This window comes from Aulonocara stuartgranti (assembly GCF_965226115.1).
Source record: "Aulonocara stuartgranti genome assembly, chromosome: 7".
Taxonomy (NCBI): domain Eukaryota; kingdom Metazoa; phylum Chordata; class Actinopteri; order Cichliformes; family Cichlidae; genus Aulonocara; species Aulonocara stuartgranti.
Window position 1 is genome coordinate 13,825,180 of NC_138945.1, and position 16,921 is coordinate 13,842,100.

At 40.2% G+C, this 16,921-nt stretch overlaps 1 long non-coding RNA gene across 1 annotated transcript; it reads right to left on the minus strand.

Annotated features, from left to right (window-relative positions):
* Nucleotides 1-9,743: 9,743 nt before the first annotated feature.
* LOC309710676 lies at nucleotides 9,744-11,276 on the minus strand. Its single transcript, XR_014277775.1, has 2 exons — nucleotides 11,199-11,276; nucleotides 9,744-10,310 (listed from the first exon to the last, which is right to left on the minus strand). It is a non-coding gene; the product is annotated as an uncharacterized lncRNA (long non-coding RNA).
* Between the last annotated feature and the right edge of the window lie 5,645 nt (nucleotides 11,277-16,921).

Below are 16,921 nucleotides of genomic sequence, written 5' to 3' on the forward strand. Positions count from 1 at the left end.
AGTGTAATAGTGTGTGATGACTAATTGATATTTGCATATATCTTTAGATAGAAATATATATTTCTTGAAATTAAGTGGAAGTGCAATGGATCTTTTATAGTGCCCTTCAAAGAACCCAAGGTACCTTAACACTAAAATTCAAAGGCCAAAAGACTCAGTGAATAAGTGACATTTCAACTGTTTTTGTAAATGCATGAGACAGGACATTGTAGATCTTAGATGGGAGCCTGTTTCAGTGAGTGCTGCCAGTCTGTCCCTAAAAGACTGCAGTCTGCTGTGGTGGATGAAAAGTCCTTGTGCATGGAACACAGAGTCTGGGAGGTATAGAGAAAGAAAAGGCACAATAAGTACTAGGACCGAGCTCAAGTGGAGATTTGTAAGTAAAGAGGAGGATTTCATAGGAGATACAGAATTTAACTGGGAGCGATTGAGCATATATAAGGTTGGGAAGTGAGAACTTTAGCAACTTAGTTTTCAACCTACTATAGCTTGTCTGGACCTCTGGAAAGCAGACCGCACAGGACACCATTGTTGTAGTCAAGGCAGAAGATGTTAAAGACCTGAATGATGGTTTGAACTGCAGAACGTTAGAGAGTTATGGCTGAAGGTGGTAAAAGTCAGATTTATAGATGAGAATGATGTGTGACAAGGAGAAGGTAGAGTCCAAAATCATACCCAAGCTGCAGACCTCCAAAGATAGTGAGATAGAGCAGCCATTGACCATTGATATTGAATGACTGACCTCTGCCTTGATATGTCAAGGCAGAGGTCAGACATTCTTTGGAGAAGCGAGAATGTGTAACAATGTGTTCTCATCAGAATCCCAGTATGAATGCTCTCTGTGCACAACATGAACCTGGTTTATCCAGGTGTTGTTTTGCAGGCTTCAGGACCTTTGTGATGAGCTTTCAGGTAGGTTTCCTACACTGAAGACTCTCTTAAAACCTGCTTTGTGGATCAGCTTTCACAGTTCCATTTAATTCTCTGATATTTCAGAGAGTGAAAACTGGAAACTGGAAGGTCACTTGGATAAATTTTTAGCCATTTCCTACTTTGTAGGCATGAACCTCACTTCAATATAAGTTCTTCTGCCAGTTTCTTAGAGGACATTATGGGTGTTGTAGATTACTAAAAGGTCTGAACATTCAGAGATTTGATTTAAGTCTGAAGTGGTGTGAGCTTACAATGCCTGATAACAATTCTTGACGTACTTTAGGAGGACTAAACAGAAAGTTAAAGCTCATTAGCACAATGTTGCCCACATTTTGTCACATGGCACAATTAGGTGAGGCAACTTTTGCATACAACTACGCATATTTTTCCCAGGCACCTCTCAATGCTAAAATACCAGCTCACAATATGTAACATGTACCCAGTGCACAGTGAAATACTGTGCAATCACTGCTCAAATGTGGTGCCGAATTACATCATTACCAATAGGCAGAGCTACAGAAAACAACACACCTGAGTCATGAACAACATAAAGATTACTGTATCTAATACTGTGCACAAACCCTACTGCCTGCAATATGAACCTTTGTGTCTAGACGCCCATTACCCGCCTGCACCTAAAACAGTGGAATCAATACCATTGCAGGGAGTCATAATGGCCCAATTACTGTTTGTAGGTTTGTCAATGCCACGTCTCTGAGGACGCCTGCAAAAGGCCACACAAGCATGCAGTGTGCAGAGTAATGCCATAAATTTATAATGGTGTGAACATGTTTGTGTGTTGGATTTTAGTTTTTGAACTGCAGCACTGTGACATTTAGAAGAAAAACGTAAGCAAGCTGCTGTGTTAAGGCCTACGCTCATGTTGTGGCACTGGGCTTGAAAAGACAACAGAAACTACTCCCGGTGCACTTGAATGTAAGCTAAGATAATATGTCAAATATAGCTGGAGGATAACATTGCTGACCTCTTCTCCACTTGATTCTATATTAAAGGTTTTTCAGACTAATAAGGTATTTTATTTCAAATTAAAAAGGCAAAAGCAAAACCTTAAGATTTTAGAGTAAACACTTTTTGTTATTGGCTGAACAGACAGACTGTCTCGTAGCATTGCACTTTAAGATCTAGATGCAACTGTGCAAATATGTGCTTTTTAATGTTTGACAACATGTATCTTTTTATCCTGTCAGTAGCCCTTTCATGTGTTTTTACAGATGGTATCTTTAGGAATAGAAATGGACTTTTAGTTTACCGACAAATAGTTATAACTGCAAAAGAATAATAATTTGAATTCTTAGTTTGAGTGGCCGATATCATTTTCACCTTTCTGAGTTCACCTTGTGAGTGTCCTCATTGCAAAATGTGCTACTACACATCTACTGTACAGGTCTTCATAAATGAGTATACCAAAGCCTAGTCTGAAGGTGAGTTTGTCACATCTTTATGTATTTGTGACTCTAATATGCCTCTGCCCCACTACTGAAGTTCTCTTTCCACATCTTTATCTTTATTTTATTTATTTATTTTTCCCCATGGTATGTGATCCTATTGTGTTTTTTCTTTATTTGATGAAAGTGTGCAATCAATTTCATCACAGCTCTCGTGGTCCATGATGAGATTTTTTTTAGCTTTATTTTTGTCTTCACCATTATAAATAGCCCAGCTGTCCATTTTCTTTTTTTTTTCTTCTTCTTCTTTTTTTTCAACAGTTTTCATTAAAAGAATTAATACTGTTTACTTACTTATCTGTATTTAAGGGACAGGAAGGTAAAAATCTAACATAAGCCTCCTATCCCCCTGTATGCTGGCCTCTCTCTGGAGGTCTGTGGTTGGGGAATTATAGGCAGGCTGTAAGAGGCATCTTTTTGGGACCATTAGTCAAAGACGGGGACACTATCAAGGCTTTGATTATAGTGGTATGGAATATTCTCCCAGGATCCACTCTTCTTTGTGCCATTCATCAATTACCACCACTGCAGCAGCAACATAGTCGCTATTGTTCATGTGCATTTAAACACAGCAATACAGACACACACACACACGCACACACATGCACACGAGTGGATGTATACACATTATGCAGAGCATGCACAAGCACTCTCAGACATCCATGCCCATTATCACATACAGGCACTGAGGCATGTGCATGCACACACATGCAAATGGCAGGTGAAATGGTATGTGTGTACCCACCTGGTGTCTTCACACAAATACAAAACTGTTCCAGAGGGTAAGCGTGCTGGAGTTTTCTGTTTATGATTACCAGATCCTGGTACTGTTCAATACCATGGCAACAATACTGAGCCAGAATAGTTAATCAATAACTAGGTGGCTAAGTAAACACTGAAAAGATATTCATGGATTGCAGAAGATGACTCCTAATGATGCTGGTAATTTTTAGCTAATCAGGTTGGCATGGGGAGGCTTGTATCAGTCAGCATGGGTCTGCTGCCAACAGTAATTACTGCGGCTTATTAAAAAAGCCTCACCTCTGCTAATTTCAGTCAATGAAACTTTGGACCATATGCCGGTATGTTATACTGCATCACTTTTAATAGAGTTTTTTTTTTTTTTTTTTTTGGCCTGTCCCGTTTGGCTCTTTTGCCATCAGAATTGTTGTCTAAAGGCAAAGAAAGATGCCCAACGGATTTACTTTACCAAACTGACCATCCCAGCCTTGCCGTAATGGTCCATTTGATTCACCTTTTATTGTTTATTTTATTTTCACTTACTGAATACGGGACAGACTTGACTGGGGGAAAGAAGGGGAGAAAAAAAGAGGGAAAGAGAAACAGCTGAGAAGAGGGACGGGGGAGAAGGGCAAAAGACAAAAACCAACAGAACGGGCAGAGAAAAAAAATGCATATATCAATCACCTGGATCACCTGCTGAGAAAGAAAAAAGAAAGCAAGCAGAAGAGAACAAGAGTAATAGAATAAACAACATCACAATGATATATGGGAATATGACAGTAAATACTAAATGTTAAACATTATTGTGCAGCACCTAAGATCAACAGAACACAGTGTGCTTTGAGGTAGGAGCCAAAAAGGGTGTAGTTTGTGGGTGTGATCACCCGTGTGTACACCTGTGAGCATGGACGCGCTTGTTTTTTGTTTTTTTAAAAGGTTCCTTCATGTAATAATCTGCTAGAGGGTGTGGGGGGGCCACAGCCCCGTCCTCCAGGGCGTGAAGCAGAGTTGAATAAGTAATGATATACTGATAAAGGATGCAACAACTAACGAGATATGTGTTTGTGTGTTTCTGCCATATGGTTCATAAATGCAACATGCTAACCAAGATTAACTTTACAAGCTCGTGTCAAAAAACAGCAACATGTGCAGTCTGCAAAGCAATGACATAACAGCAAATGTGTCTTTTATATACAGCCTATGGTACAAAAAAGCATTTACTGACCATAGCAAACAGCTGTAAATGAAGATGTATGCAACTGTAACCATGCATATACCAAACTATTGTAAAACTGTGCCAAACAAACAACCTTGATTAAATTTCAGAACCAGCTTTTCTGACGGGAACTTTGTGATCAAACAGTAAGTAACCTAACCAGACCCTTTCCTTGTAAGTGCAGCATGCACATTTCAACCTCATGTCCAGCACTGTGTGAAACCTCGTATATTTGATGTGCATTATACCAATATTTAATAAATGGATTCATTTGCAACAGCAAATATAAACGAAGGAATGGTAAGAGACTTTTCTGCGGTAAAGACAAAAACAGTCAAAGAATCAGAAACGCATTTACATTATTACCATATTTGTGTTTTTGTATAACCCAACAGTTTACAGCACAGCAGGCTAATCTCTCTCATTTGTGTTTGGTACACATGATATCACATGCTCATCCACCACTGGACACCTAAACAAGGATACTCACCTGTACAGTAAATGACATAACAGATACAGTGTGTGATGCAGACCTAGACTTTTCAGAAAAATAAATCTGACCCCCAACCCCCAACCCATACCCCCAAGGCAGAAAAGGCAGCTTCACAGTTCATTTGTCAGTTTACAGATCACTAGCTGCTCTAAAAGACACAAAAGGCCTCAAACCCCAGACCTGGCACAGCAGGACACAGCACATGACTGCCTGTAGGTAGTGGAAATGTGTATGCTGAAAGATACATTCCCTAATATCATTGTGGTTAAGTGTGTGCTTGTGTTAAAGACGCAGTCGTATATCTATTGGACACTATACTCAGAAACATATTTTTCCTGGAAGTCACAATTGGTGCTACATTTAACATTTTAGGGTATTTCTTTCAAACATCAACTTCTATATCAATGTGTGTGTGTGTGTGTGTGTGTGTGTGTGTGTGTGTGTGTGTGTGTATTTTATTGGGAACTGTGCAAAAATAATGCTAATAAAGTCTGGGCAATTAACTGATGAACCAGTTCATGGCCAGGTGAGGCCAATTTCCCTGATAATCCATGACAAACTAATCTGATTAAAGATCTGGAGTGGATTATGTGTCCCTTGGTTTGGACTCAGTGTCTTCAGTTTTGTGGGGTTTTGATTTATTTATGGATTTATGTGATTATTTCTTTAGTTCATCTTTACCTTGTCAAGGTGTTTAGCATTTTTCCCATGTGCCTTCTAGTTTAGTTATATATGTGTGTTCACACCGAACGCGATGGACGCGAATAGAGCGTCAGGTTTACATGTAAAGTCAATGGAAAGGCGCGATGACGCGCGATTGCGGGTCCCGCGAAAATTCGGAAGCAGATTTGCGTCGCGAAAACGCCAAAACGCGTGAAACGCGCGTCAGTGTAGCGCGTCTGGCGCGTTTGACTCGCGAATAAAACCACGCGCGTGAGTTTTTGTGTTGCATTTTGTGCATACGCGCGTTTCGCGTCTACCACTCGAGTTGGAAAAATCTGAACTCCAGCGTCAAATCGCGCCGCGACAACCAATCAGGAGCCTGGTGACGTGGCTGTTACCTAGGTCAAAGGGGCAGATCCAGCCAAAGCCTTTCATACTTCAATGGAGGGGAAGGCTAATCAATGCGGTAGCAAACAACTGGAGCTGTACAACACCAGCTGCTTTCAGTACCGAGACAGGAATAAAAAGGACCGAGCTTGGAGGAAGATATGTGAAGAGATCGGGCAACCTGGTAAGTTCATTCATTTCTCTTTTGAAAGTTTTCACTGACCCGGGGAAGCCGCACAAAAGCTAGCAAGCCACCGCTATTTTCCCACTGACGTACAAATACCGTTCTGCTTTTATGCATGTTATCATTTAGGAATATATTTTATTGTTTATTAATAAACAGCACACAGTGGTCCCGCTGTTCATCCGTCACTGCTTTGCTTTTTCGCTGATTTTTTATTGCACAGTACAGCATTGCATTCTGCAGCCTGATTGACAAATCTCCTGCGCTTGCCAAATTTATCACGTTTGGTTTTGATAACCATCGCGTCCAATAGAAAAAACAGCACAAAAACACCCATAACTATGAGCCTCATTCGGAAATAGACACCTGCACCGTGAGGGAAAAAGGCGCACGAAAGTGGCGGGCAGATGAAGACAAACCGCGGCATAATAATACTTTTACGTTTTGCAATCTACAAAGGTTTGCACTTTGAGAATCAATTGTGAGCAGTGGCGTGTCTAGAAAATTTTTGTTGGGGGGGCCAGGTAGGGGCACAGATTTGGAGAAGGGTGGCAGATTTAATTGGCAGATAATGTTTAAAAAAAAAAAATTCTACCAACCCTTAACCATAATTCAATAATCCTATAAACCTAATAACCAAATGCACTTTTAACTCTTATTAGAATGAGATTTTAACCACTACGGTGCAAAGTTTTTAGATACTGCGTTGATAAAGTACAAGAGATACAATCAGTGCTTTGTCAGTGTTTACTCAGCATTCAAGGACAGCAATATTTGCATAGTATTTTTACTGACATATAGTGCACATATGTTTTGGGCAAAAACATTTTTGAAAATTAAAATACGAACATTTGTAACAAACAATTGACAAATTAGCCAATGCAAAACTTTATCTGCCTGTTAAAAAAAGAAGATAATCTTCTCACAAACTGGTGTTTGATTTTGAAACAGGAAAAAAGTGGGGAAACAAATGAAAAGACTAACATTTGAATAACACCTGAAAGCAAGTAAATACTTTCTATGCTGCCTTATGGTAAACTTTGGTAATATTGATAAAGAACAACACTGGCTGATGATAAAATACAGTCAGCTGGCATGGTGACACTGCCAGTATTAACCTGCAGGGCTGGACTGGGACAAAAAAATTGGGCATTTTTACTACAGACCGGCCCACCAGGTATTAAAGCCATAAAGCCTTTGAATGAAAACAAATGCTGTTGTGACAGTGATGTACAGTCTTGTTGGTATATGTATGATTTCTATACATTTTACGTCAGATAAAAACTTTGGTTGTAAGATTTAGATAATTATCTAATAAAAACGAGACATTTTAAATGAGAATAAGAAAGAAAAGTATTTCTTTGTGCCCCCCTTTCCCTGTTAATGCCCTACCTGCCCCCTGGCAAAACTTTGCTAGACCCGCCCCTGCACAGTTACCAGCTGTCAGCTACATAAAAAAGGATCCTGGTGTTATTTATCTCTCAGAAACAGTTGATAACTTCAACTCATTCATGTCACCTAAAAGGTAAACCTGTTTCTCCATCACCTGTTCAGCTCTGATGGTTCAGTAAGGACATCTCCTGGTTTCATCTTCATGTTTCCCTCTCACCACATATCTAAACAGACATCATGACCAGCAGCTTTACAGCTGTGGCTCCAGCAAACATCAGCTGATACTAGAAATTAATATTAAATACATTCTAACAACAGCTGATCAAGCTTAAACGTGCTGCTGTTGTTTAGCGCAATATCCGCTGGTTTCCTCTTTCTGGCGCAAAGTGGGCGATAAATAAATGAGAGAGAAAAGCCGATCAGCTGATCATTGATCAGTTTCATGATTGAAGTAGCAACAGGAGAGGCAGGGGGAGAGAATGAGAGAAGAAGAGCCAGCTGTGCAGCGTAAGGACAGAATAAATCCAGCTTTGTGTCTTTTTTCCATTCTAGCTAAAGTCCGGGACAAACTGCGTCTCTTCTCAGCTCAATATGAAACGCGTAATATTTTCTCTGAATGAGGGACCATTCCATTTTTTAAGGAGCCGTTGGCAACTCTACTAACCTTATGAATAAAATAAAGTTCACTATCAGTAACATCATAGCACCCACCCAGCTGTATACAAACTCCGTCAAACTGGCTAGAACGCAGTATGAGTTATTGCAACTGACAGTAAAAAGTCAGCAACATGAAAATAAACTCCACCTAAACTTAGTTTATATCTGACCCAGATAGACTGCAGGTCATAACTTCTTACCTGAAGTTCAGTTCACCTGACACTCGGACTGGTGGCTGCCTCGGGTCTCTCCTCCTGCCTCCCCTTCCCTCATCCACCTGTTGCCTCTGTGGAAGCCCCGTCATAGCCACCACCAAACAACGGAGTTATTTCTACACATCGACCTGCATCTGGCCAATCCACCACCTCTCATTGTTCATGCCGTTACAAAAAAAATAAAAAATAAGTCACTGGGGATATGCCCGGTATGCCCGATGGCCAGTCCAGCTATGTTAACCTGCAACCAAATCTGCAGCTCCATACAGCAATGTTACGACTTAGATTATATCTTATAACTCATAACTCTTATGTTAGCTGCCCTCAGTAGCATACTGTCTGAAATATTCCACGGCTGCAATAATTCTTTAAGTGTTATTTTTTCCTTGGTATTCTAATTTCACCGAAGTTTACTAAACTCAACAAACTTGATATTACTTACCGGGACATTTATTCTGTCCTCATTTTCTTTCACCGAAAAATTGTTTCCTGCAGTGCCGTCTTTCGCGCTTGGCTCTCCTACCTTTGCTAACGTGATGCGCATAGCGCAGAAGCGATGCTGCATTCACTTACACTCGGATATCTGAGCGTCACCGTGAAAACATAATCGGACATTTGATATTTGATTGAATTTTATTGTTTTGCCTTTGGGGTGGCACCTGGGGTGGCCAGTCTGGTTTGGGGGGTGGCCTGTGCCCCCCCAGGCCACCCCGCTGGACACGCCATTGATTGTGAGAACTGTGACCAGGGGCTAGTTATTCTGAGAACCCCTGCAATAAATGAGGGACCACTGTCTACTCTACGATTATTATATCCAACCTGTTAACATTTAATACTGTATTGATAGAACGAACTGATTCTGCAGCAGAGCATCCCCAGTCCCTGAGCTCCTGCTGCTGCACCCACAGATATGTACAGCAAGCACTGATACCTTTTTAGTCGGTGGGATTCCCTTGTGATCACCTTTACTAAATATCTACAACCAATCTGATTATATCCTGTTATTGTTTTTTTTTTTTTTCAATGTTGAAATTAAAATCTAGTAGCAGCCTTCTCATTTCTTTGTGTTTTGTGCTGTTTTACAGGCCCACAGAGGAGGACGGCTCCGAGGCAGATGAGGGACGGGTCCCAGGACGGTCCATCGGTGGTGGAGCTGGCCATCCTGGAGTCCCTGAAGAGGCCACACCAGTCTCCAATGGAGCATTTCCTCCTCAGCCTTGTTCCTGCTCTGGAGAGCAGCTGGTCCTTTTTATTCCTGTCTCTCTGTAAATTCTTATATTTTATATATTTATGTTTAATGTTTTTCTGTTTGAGACTTTTAATATTATTTCAAATAAATGTTTATAATGACTAATGTCTCAGTTCTACTACACAGCAAATGTTGGCACACAACTTGACACATGTAGAATTTATTTCATTTTATACTAATGACAAAATATACTGATACAGTGGGATGCAGAAGTTTGGGCAACCTTGTTAATAGACATTATTTTCCTGTATAAATTGTTGGTTGTTACAATAAAAAATGTCAGTTAAATATCATACAGGAGACACACACAGTGATATTTGAGAAGTGAAAAGAAGTTTACTGGATTTACAGAAAGTGTGCAATAATTGTTTAAACAAAATCAAGCAGGTGCATCAATTTGGGCACCACAAAAAAGAAATGAAATAAATATTTAGTGTATATCAATGTGTGTGTCTCCTATATGATATATGGGGTGCCTTTGTCTGGATGTGCTTCCCATCCAGAGCTGCACAGCACAGAGGAAAGTTCCAGCGCTCCTGGAATCCCTCTGTGATGGACCGCCAGTCTCCAGGTGAAGGCACAGCCATGAAGTCGTCCACTAGACAGTCCCAGATGGACGTCGCTGCCTGGGGGGTGATCTGGCTCACCGTGGACACACTGACTCTGAAACTGAACGCGATGGTCCTGAAGGAGTCCCCGGTGACAAGGAACCTGGACAAAATTGTTCAAAATCAGTATTATGTGTACTGCAGTTACAAAATACATCATTCAAATTCCAAAATACTTTTGTGATGTCAGATTTAAATCACAAAACATGAATCTTACATAAAACCTTTTGTAATTATAAGGATAATTACAAAATGTATATTAGATAATATCTAAAACAGTTGTGTTTTATTTTAACTTTAACATATCATAATTTGATTGGTAGCAACTTTTGCCACTACAGTGAGCCAATCACTCACAATTCCTAAACATGTCAATCAGGTAGGAATTAAGTAAGACATTAATAGAAATAAAGAGTTGTGTGTTGACATGTAGCCCTTTCCTTGCTTAAAACATTAATATTTTTGAAAAATTAATCTGTGATAAGACAGCTTATCAAGATAGAACCATGTAACTAGAGATGAACCAAACTGTTCACAGTTTTATCTAACTCTGTTTTAATAAAGGCTGTGACCCCTGCTATAGAGTCTGACAGCTGCAGGGATTATATACAAATATTCAACTATCCCAGAATTAAACCAGGTCTAAATAAAAAGGAGTGAGTATCACTACAAAGGTTAACTCAGTGGTCCTAATGCTACAGTTTGATATCAGCAAACACCGAGCGCATACATTGATGTGACACCACAGCCATGCTATCATGCAAACACTGATAACAGCATAAATCGAATTAAATCGGGACTTGATGAGAGCTTCTGAGTATCACTAGAAATATTATAAAGAGTCGTCTCTGTACCACAGTTTGCTTTCAGTAAACACCGACAGCATTCACTGTTAGCATAGCACATCCATGTTAGCAGTGTATAACTGGATGGATTAGCATATTAGCACAGATATCAATAAAGGACTACCGTATTAAATAGTTTTACTAACCTCAGGCAGACGGACAGGCGCTCTGCAGGTGGGATTGAGCGTCTGTAGTTGGTGTCTAGGCGGGCAATGCTGGGACCGAGGAGGGAAAGCAGGTCCTCAAACTGGCCGACGGTGATAGCGCTGGAATCGGCCGTCATCCAGGCGCAGCTCCTGGAGCAAGTGGTGAAACTCACCAAACTGCTCATGCCTCTGGAGGACCTGATGGACCCAGGTACGGCGAGGACGTCTTTTACGCTGCTGCTCTGCTCTCCACAGTACATAGAGAAGGGAGACTCTCTCTTCAAGCGCTAGCTCGATAGCTGCCATCTTGCAAAGATACCGGTCTGGCACAACTCCCTCCCACATTCCTCCCACATTTCCGGTTCACGCGCGTCAAATATGCGCGCGTTGAGACGCGAATGTACACGCGTCAAATTAGGGGCGTTTGGGGCGTTTTATTCGCGTCCATCGCGTTCGGTGTGAACACACCGTAAGTTCCATCTTTAATTTAGTCAGTTCCCTTTTATGTACATGGGCCTGTATTTAGTTAGTCTTGTCTTTTTGTCTATTCCCTGTCAGTCTGTGTCCTGTTCCCATCTTTGGATTTCTGTTTTCCTGTGTCTGTCTGGTTACTGTGTCCTGTTCCTCCAGTTTGTGTGTCTCAGTGTTTGTTTACCTTTTTGTTCCAGTGTCAATTTGTATGTCTTAGTCTGAGTCTTTGTGTCCGTGTATTAGTTCCTGTTTTATGTTGACAGTCCCTTGTCTCATGTGCATCATGTTCAGATTTGCTTCCCATGCCTCATTAGTCATATTCTGCTCAGACATGTTGAGATGAACCTCTTTGGAGAACATTGTGAAGTTAAATCAGCTTTTACAGTACTATGCAAACATTAAAGGCAATACAATAAAATTGAGAAAATTAAATAAATACTTCAATCTATCAACAAAAGTAATTTAAGGTGCAGTAATAATAAACATAAGTCAAATCAATATTTGCCCAGTACCCTTTCTCCTAGATATGCTTGCACGCAGTTTTCAGAGTTTTTGGGAAATAGGCTATTTTTGCTCGGAGTTTAGAGGTTGGAATGCATCCACTACATCAACTGGCATTGTTACAAGTAACAGAACTTTCTCTGATTAAAACAACAAAGGGTGTTGTGAAAGCCTTACAGGTTGAGACTGAAGAAGTCACTTGGATGATTGACGAAACGTTTCTCTCACTGAAAACACTACATCCAGATGAACAGAATCAACTTTTCGGGTATTACAGGCTGACATTTGTATTTTTTACCTATCTTTGTATTCTATGTTATGGTAATACTTTTTCAAATGCTGGAAAATAGTTTTCCTGTAATGGTCAGTAGGGGTCACCTACATAAAAGTTTCCATATCCAAACTGTTACAATAACATTTTTATTTTATTCTGACATCTAACTGCTATTCCAGCAATATGTGCCTTTCTTCTCTTGCTCCTACAAATATCAGTTTTGTACCACAGTTGGTGAACCCCGATTGGCTGATTGTGCAGAAAAAGACCTATCCCAGACGCAATATATTTAGCTTAACATGCTCAACAGTTAATTATTCTTATTTATATCACTCTAAAGGGCATATCCTGCTGTCTGCCCTGTTTTTTCATTTACTGTTTCTATTAGTACAACTACATCCAAGCACCCTGCCTGGATGTATAGTTTTCCTGATTGCATGTATTCAATAGAGCCTTTTTCAACCTCCAGTCCTCCATGTCCATCACAGCCTCCCCTCAACCTTTCATCCACTGATTCCTTCATCTTTTCCCGCTGGTGCCTTTTTCGGCCCTCTGCTCTTTGTTTTCTCTCCGAGACATTCAGGTGGGCTGGACCTTGGCAAGCCACAGCCTGCTCTTTGGAGGTTTGTCTGTGGAGCAGAGATAAGGTTTAGGGTCAAAACTAATTTAGAGTAATAACAGAGTCTATCTCTGGAAAAGAGTGACTGCGTGTATATGTGTTTTTTTAAAGCCAGCAGGTACATGCACATATACAGTATTGTATATCTGCTATATGTTCACTACATTTATGAGGTTTTTTAAATCACAAAAACATCAAGACCAGCCAATGTATTTATGCTACTATCAAGTGTTGTGTATGTAGCAAACCCTGAGGTATCGTATTTATCTTTGCCACAGAGCTCTATTGTCCAGTGTTGTTTGTTTGAGTTTAAGCTGACATCACTGTGCCACATCACTAGAGCGGTGAAAATGAATTTATACACTGCTGAAAATAGTCCCCATTAAATCAACCTGCAGCTGCTTGAATAATGTGCTCGAATCCACATTGTTCATATGTTTCTGAAAATTACTGAACTAGAGATTCAAGGTTTTCAGACAGATTAGCATACTGTTTGTTTTTACTTCTTTTTGGTCTTTTCAATTCAATTCAATTCAATTTTATTTATATAGCGCCAAATCACAACAAAAGTCGCCTCAAGGCGCTTCATAGATACAGAGAAAAACCCAACAATCATATGACCCCCTATGAGCAAGCACTTTGGCGACAGTGGGAAGGAAAAACTCCCTTTTAACAGGAAGAAACCTCCGGCAGAACCAGGCTCAGGGAGGGGCGGCCATCTGCTGCGACCGGTTGGGGTGAGAGAAGGAAGACAGGATAAAGACATGCTGTGGAAGAGAGACAGAGGTTAATAACAGATATGATTCAATGCAGAGAGGTCTATTAATACATTTTCATTGATTGTTGTCTGTTCAAGATCTCACTGATGCTCCATTTCTGATACTATATATTTTATTTTATATCAGTTCCTACCTTATAATATTCCCAAAGTAAAAACGAGAAAACTTTACACTTGATACATTAAACAATTACAGTAGGCAACATCCACTTTTAAAAAAAAGCATATTTTTACTTTAATAAACATTTTCAGGGATTTTCACTCCTAACCGACAGTTCAAATAAAATAACATTTTTAAATTTTGCTTTCCATATATAAAATGTAAAATATTTTCCAACTCTGAGCTATGATGGATCAACAACAAAAATAAAAATTGGTTTTTGATCCTGTGCACAATAGAACATGGCGAATATTATGTACTCAAAGTGTAAACTTCACCATTTTAGGAAAAATATTGTAATATTTTAATAATACTAAGTTAAGGGGCTATACCTCTGTTTGTTTTGCAGGATGTTGCACAAAAAACAAACAAAAAAACCATAACATTACATCATGTACCGATCCAATATCAGAATTTTAAAAATGAGGACTTCCATGTAAACTTTAAATTTCCAGCATTTCTCTCAACTTAACAAATATCAGCAAATATTTGTTAAGTTGAGAGAAATGCTGAATTTGATATTACCTGCCATTAAAAAAACTTTACTGTCTCTATCCTTGCTCCTCATCTGTAGCTAGCTAGATCCTGAAGTACAGCGACCACAGCTTATGGACATCTGTACTTGTTTCAGTGTTCTGGCCAAAAAAAAACCCTCCCCCAAAAAACAACCAGCACACTTTAACCGCTGACTATGGGGCAATAGTCAGAATCACAATAACCCATGGTGATTGTTGCACCAATAACATTGTCTTTTATGTGTTAATGTTTAGTCTCAAATCAGTTTAATGTTTGAAGGTGTGAAGTGATGTAAATAGCTTCCCTCAAATGTCTTAAACTGAAAGTAACAAGCCTGTTTTGAACATGTAAGGTGTACAGATATCTGTTTAAAAATGTAGGGAGCAAAACTAAAGTACAGATACTTGAAAATTCTACTTAAGTACAGTACACCTCTTGAACTAATGCACCCCATACCATGAGAGAGGGAGGTTTTTAAACTGAGCACTGATAATAAGCTGCATGGTCGTAGATGTCTACTGTGAACAACAATCATTGAACAGATAACCAACTGTCAGCCATCTACAATGCAGTTTTGAGATCCCTTCCTGGCGCTTCAACCCCAACTCGTCATTTCAGCTGAAACCTCTGGTGGTCATGACCCATGCCTTTTTTCACAACTTGATTTATGTGATGAGGCGCATGATCATTAGTGGGTCAATGACCACTCCAGTCGCTTTCTTTCCAAGCTCCTTTGAATACAATGACATCGATGACTTTGAACCTACACAGAAACAAGCTGGGCAGTTTTTGTCTCTTCAGTCCTGAGAATGTGGCGTCTTTTCAGAATCGGAATACTTTATTTGGTCACTACGTGGTCATAGTGGCTCCAAGACAGTAAGAACTAAATCATCAGAAAATTTCTGAAGATGGCAGGTCTCTGTGCAGTGGCTGAAGTCTGTGGTGTAGAAAGACTTTTAAAAATTCTAACAGTTCTAACAATCTATTTAAATTGAGCTTTGGCTCAGAGAAGATGGATCATGTTCTCACATGAAGCTTCTACTTGACATGATATAGTTCTAACCTGTGTTTGTGAATCTGACAGCAAACTGTTTCGATAGAAAGTCATTTCTGGAACTCTTTCTGAGCACATGAAGTAATTTACATGACAGAATTATGCCTGTTTTTTATGCAGTGCTGCCCGAAGCCCTGAAGCTCATGAGTATCCAGTATTGATTTTCAGCCTTACCACATACATGGAGAGGTTTCTCCAGATTTTTGAACTCTTTTGATGATATTGTCTATACAATTTTATATGTCCAATACTTTTTGAAAATTTCCCCCAGGCTTCTTCAAGTCCATTTCCCAGTGGAGCTGAGGAGTCGCCATCATCATGTCCCACTCACTTGTCTCTTCAAGCTAGTTAATTCCTGGAAATTCCTCCACTCCACTACCTTCAGGCCACAAAGAAACCTGTTAACCCCTCCTGGGCCAGATTACCTTCCATTCGCAAGTAAGCCTGACATACTCTTACTCACCATTTGGACCCACAAGTTCTTTTCCCTCTGGATCTAACTCTCATCTCCTCTCTCTTAGTGGATCACCCTCCTGAGTCTCAGTTTCTGCCCCGACACTTCCCACTTGCCCCACTTCCCTCCAGAGTCTCTCAGTCTCTCTTTTGTGAATCGAAAGTCTCAGCTCAGTTGTGTGTGAGAGTCCACTCTTTTATCTGTCAGCACCATCCTAACGTTGTTGACGTGTTGCTGCCATCAAATTCAAAATGAAGTAATAATTCCCATGAAACAGTAAGATGTCACAGTTTAAACATTTGATATGTTTTCTATGTTCTATTATGAATAAAATATGGGTTTATTTACATTATTTACCTCAAGTTTTTTGATAGTCGGTTGTTCATACTGTATGTACTGTATATGGAAATATTATCATTATTATCACGGGGGTCATGGGATCATGGGATGATCGTGGCTCAAGAGTTGGGAGTTCGCCTTGTAATCGGAAGGTTGCCGGTTCGAGCCCCGGCTTGGACAGTCTCGGTCGTTGTGTCCTTGGGCAAGACACTTCACCCGTTGCCTACTGGTGGTGGTCAGAGGGCCCGGTGGCACCAGTGTCCGGCAGCCTCGCCTCTGTCAGTGCGCCCCAGGGCAGCTGTGGCTACAATGTAGCTTGCCATCACCAGTGTGTGAATGTGTGTGTGAATGGGTGGATGACTGGATATGTAAAGCGCTTTGGGGTCCTTAGGGACTAGTAAAGCGCTATATAAATACAGGCCATTTACCATTTACCATCACACTGTTCTGGGATGGTGTAAGGTTAAGCAAAGACAGATTTATTGATTCAAAAATAAAAATACCTTACCTGATGTAGGTGGTGAGTGACAGGAGAACGGCGGCTAAGCTGTCATCCC